At 39.6% G+C, this 4,891-nt stretch overlaps 1 protein-coding gene across 6 annotated transcripts in view; it reads left to right on the top strand.

Moving 5' to 3' along the window:
* Positions 1 to 768: 768 nt before the first annotated feature.
* The window catches only part of LOC135094006 (F-actin-monooxygenase MICAL3-like), a 68,997-nt gene continuing 64,874 nt past the window's right edge, over positions 769 to 4,891 (top strand). For all 6 annotated transcript variants that reach the window (XM_063993706.1, XM_063993703.1, XM_063993705.1 and 3 more), the window contains exon 1: positions 769 to 892. The gene's annotated coding sequence lies outside the window, so the exon portion shown is untranslated. The remainder of the gene's footprint in view (positions 893 to 4,891) is intronic.

Below are 4,891 nucleotides of genomic sequence, written 5' to 3'. Positions count from 1 at the left end.
TTAGAGGGGGCGCATGCAAAATATTAATGTTTCCCCTGCCGTCTTCTTTTTCATCATATTTACAGTAACTGAATATAACTTGTATGTCTTCTCTTATGACCTGTTGAAATTGTACTAGATATATCGTATAATTAATAGGTGTTTAGTAATGGGCTCCAGTTGCTTATATAAGAATCTTGGTGGAGATGATAGATGCTCGCTTGACATATTTACTGCAGCGTTGTCAATGTTTCCATCCCACAGTTGTTCTATAAGTTCCCATTCGCTCGACTTGTTATGAAATGTTACAAAAAATAAATAAAGCAATTCCAAACCATAAATGATATTGAATAATACTGTAAAACTGTTCAAAACCACTTTACATTATAAAAAGAAAATGTAGAAAGCCATAAATTACGTATGTAGCAAAGTATGCTAGGTTCAGCTTTGCTTTTCGAATGACAACAAATAGAGAGAAAAACATAAAGTGAATAATAAAAAAAAAACGCAAAAAAATAAATAAGACATACGGAAGACAATGAAAAATAAAGAGAACGTAATATGAACTAGTAAAACAAAACTCATGAAATTTATGTGTAAAGCATATCAAAATAGCAACAAATAAGATAAAAAAAACACGCAAAATCAAAAGATAAATCCAATAACTAACACAAAACAACAAGTAAACAATAAATACAACCTCAAACAGACATAAAACACCACACTTAGCAGAATCCGCTCGGTCCAGCACACCCTGCATCATATATAACGGGGAGTTGCCAATTGTCACCAGCAGTGCCGCGGAGGTCAGTGGACGGTGGGGAGAGACGTCTCCGTTAATAGTGACAAAATTTAGTGTTTACCTCGCCCCCTGTGGATGTAATTAACCTTGGAGCGGCACACACATCCCCAGGTGAGTACAGATGACGCAGGGAAGGGCAACATAAGACCAGGGTGAGGCTAGGGTGTTACAAGAGACGTCACCCTAATAATTTCTGACTAGGGTGAGAGAAACTATTTTTTTTTGTATCTAGAATTTGATTACACGTTTATTTAGTCGTCTTTGGCAACTATATTTGAGGAATTGGTGGGGAAATAAAGGAATAGCGGGCAATTTTAATGTATCTTGGCTTTAGTTAATGTTATCCCCGCCTAATCTAGCTGTAATTATCACAGCATTTAATATTTAAACCGGTATATTTAATTTGATGTCTCTGCCTTACTGATTAATTTGTGGGAAACCTCGTGGTGTCTGTTTTTGTGAGATTTTTGTCATTATTAACTCTCTCTCTCTCTCTCTCTCTCTCTCTCTCTCTCTCTCTCTCTCTCTCTCTCTCTCTCTCTCTCTCTCTCTCTCTCTCTCGTGGCTCATTTACTAAACCCATCACACTGTCTTGGTGATGGTAGCTGTGGTGGTGATGGTGATGGTGGTGGTGATGGTGGTGGTGATGGTGATGCTGGTGTGGTGGGTGCCCAGAGCCAGGAAGGAGCATACACCACCTTCACCACCATCACCATCACTATCACCATATACTTCTCTTCTATTAATTATAAAGAAGATTGGTATTGCATATTAGTGAAAGCTTAGGTTGTAGTAGTAGTAGTAGTAGTAGTAGTAGTAGTTGTTGTTGTTGTTGTTGTTGTTGTTGTTGTTGTTGTTGTTGTTGTTGTTGTCCTCCAGTTTCTCTCAGTTGCAGCTTCCCTACCTCTTCTTCGTCTTCTTCTTCTTCTTCTTTGTCCATCTCTAAACAGCCCGTGACCCCAATGCAAAATTAACCAAACGTGCAGCCAGCCAGGTCACCTCTCGGGTCACTGGTGCGGCCCAGTAGTGTACCAGGTTAGCACTTTCTTGCTGCCCGTTACCTCCATTACCCAGCCTTTTAATGAGCTTTGTGCTGAGAAATCCTAATCAATGTCTCTTCAATAAATTGGTTGAAATATTTTGTTCTTTGTGGTTAGGTTAAGTTCGGTTCGGTTAGGTTAAGTTAGGTTAGGTTCGGTTAGGTTAGGTTAAGTTAGGTTCGGTTAGGTTAAGTTAGGTTCGGTTCAGTTAGGTTCAGTTCGGTTAGGTTAAGTTAGGTTCGGTTAGGTTAAGTAAGGTTAGGTTAGCTGCTTCTTAAATAAACTTTTTGAAATTCTTGTTCTTTGTGGTTCGGTTCGGTTAGGTTAGGTTAAGTCAGGTTAGGTTAGGTTCGGTTAGGTTAAGTAAGGTTAGGTTAGCTGCCTCTTAAATAAACTTTTTGAAATCTTGTTCTTTGTGGTTCGGTTCGGTTCGGTTCGGTTAAGTCAGGTTCGGTTAGGTTCGGTTAGGTTAAGTAAGGTTAGGTTAGCTGCTTCTTAAATAAACTTTTTGAAATCTTGTTCTTTGTGGTTCAGTTCGGTTCAGTTAGGTTAGGTTAGGTTCGGTTAGGTTAAGTAAGGTTAGGTTAGCCGTCTCTTTAATGAACTTTTTGAAATCTTGTTCTTTGTGGTTCGGTTCGGTTCGGTTCGGTTAGGTTAGGTTAGGTTAGGTTAAGTAAGGTTAGGTTAGCTGCCTCTTAAATAAACTTTTTGAAATCTTGTTCTTTGTGGTTCAGTTCGGTTCGGTTAGGTTAGGTTAGGTTAAGTAAGGTTAGGTTAGCTGCCTCTTAAATAAACTTTTTGAAATCTTGTTCTTTGTGGTTCAGTTCGGTTCGGTTAGGTTAGGTTAGGTTAGGTTAAGTAAGGTTAGGTTAGCTGCCTCTTAAATAAACTTTTTGAAATTTTGTTCTTTGTGGTTCAGTTTGGTTCGGTTAGGTTAGGTTAGGTTAGGTTAAGTAAGGTTAGGTTAGCCGTCTCTTCAATAAACTTTTTGAAATCTTGTTCTTTATGGTTAGGTTAAGTTAGGTTCACTTAGGTTAGGTTAGGTTGGCCATCTTTTCAGTAAATTGTTTGAAATCTTTTGTTCTATATGTGCGGTTAGGTTAGGTATGGTTTGGTTAGGTTAGGTTAGCTGTCTTTTGTAAACTGAAATCTTTTGTTCTCTATGTGTGGGTCAGTTTGGTTCGGTTCGGTTAGGTTAGGTTAGTTAGGTTAAGTTAGCTATCCCTTAAATAAACTGTTTGAAATCTTTTTGTTCTATAAGTGTGGTTCGATTAGTTAGGTTAGGTTAGGTTAAGTTAGCTATCCCTTAAATAAACTGTTTGAAATCTTTTGTTCTATGAGTGTGGTTCGATTAGTTAGGTTAGGTATGGTTAGGTTAGGTTAGGTTAAGTTAGCTACCCCGTAAATAAACTGTTTGAAATCTTTTGTTCTATAAATGTGGTTAGATTAGTTAGGTATGGTTTGGTTAGGTTAAGTCAGCTGTCTTCAATAAACTGAAATCTTGTTCTGTATGTGTGGGTAGGTTTGGTTCAGTTAAGTTAGTTAAATTAGCTGCCTCTTAAATAAACTGTTTGAAATCTTTTGTTCTATAAGTGTGGTTCAATTAGTTAGGTTAGGTTAGATCTTTTGATTAGTGTGGCCGTCACTCATAGACTTTCTATTTATTTATTTATTTATTTATTTATTTATTTATTTATTTATGAGTGTCACTGGCCAGAGGAAACAAAAAAAACAATAAAGAAGAAGAAGAAGAAGAGAAAGAGCCCCAGTGAGGTGCCGACCCCAAAGACGTGAAGAGAATCATTGCAAATTGAAGGATAAATGTTCGGAAACTTGTCATCGCTGTGTTCCTTGCATCTTCCTATCACCTCTTCCTCTTCTTCTTCCCCTTCCTCTTCTTACAGTGTCCTTTATTGGGTTCCTAACATCATGTGGCTTGGATTTTTTGTGCTTAGTGCCATTAAACTATTTTACTATTACTATCAACATTACCATTACCTGTGTCTATCTCCCCATCACTTATATGCACTAATCTTGTCGACTATCACCATCACCACCACCACCACCATCACCACCATCACCATTCCTGTCTCCCTTCACCAATGTACCTTTCTCTCCTGTCTCCCATCCACTTAGCATGCCACCTGCCTACCCCATCCACTGTCTCCCATTCCTGTCACTCACCCACTCATTTATTCCACCCATAACTACCTTGGCTAATTAGGATACAGTACCTGTTGCTATTGTGTGTTTGTTTGTTTGTTTCTCTGTCTTGGTCTCCTTTAGCTTCACTTTCCCTCCACCTCTCCACCTCTCCACCATCACCACCACCTCCACTGTGTCTCAGATTCAAGTACGTTATATCCTGTCAACCCTCGTCTCTTGTAAGTCCACCTAGGCCTCCACATTCTTGCCACTTCCAGCCTTTCTTCCACCTGGTTCTGATCCACCCAGCGATTCCTTTCCTTCAGTGGGTAATTCATATCTTGTTTTAAATTGTTCCTTGCCGTCTGAGTCCTTTCTCTCTCTCTCTCTCTCTCTCTCTCTCTCTCTCTCTCTCTCTCTCTCTCTCTCTCTCTCTCTCTCTCTCTCTCTCTCTCTCTCTCTCTCTCTCTCTCTCAAGGCCCTTTGTGTATGTGTGTGTGTGAGTGTGTTAGCTATTGTTCCTTGTTACCTGGATCCTGTCGTCTCTCTCTCTCTCTCTCTCTCTCTCTCTCTCTCTCTCTCTCTCTCTCTCTCTCTCTCTCTCTCTCTCTCTCTCTCTCTCTCTCTCTCTCAAGGCCCTGTGTGTGTGTGTGTGTGTGTGTGTTAATATTGAATCTTGGGTAGAAAAAGGTTTCATTTTGTGTTTCTATATACGAGGCTTGCAGTCATGTATGGGGTAGACTAGACGAGGCCTCCCACACACACACACACACACACACACACACACACACACACACACACACACACACACACACACACACACACACACACACACACACACACTTATCATTCACATTCTTAGCTCTGTCAGTCCCTGGTGGAGAGAAACTAGTAGTATTAGTTGTAGTAGTAGTAGTAGTAGTGG

Source organism: Scylla paramamosain, chromosome 44, assembly GCF_035594125.1.
Source record: "Scylla paramamosain isolate STU-SP2022 chromosome 44, ASM3559412v1, whole genome shotgun sequence".
Classification (NCBI taxonomy): domain Eukaryota; kingdom Metazoa; phylum Arthropoda; class Malacostraca; order Decapoda; family Portunidae; genus Scylla; species Scylla paramamosain.
Note: the sequence above shows the minus strand (reverse complement) of the source record. Positions and strands in the feature narration are given on the sequence as shown.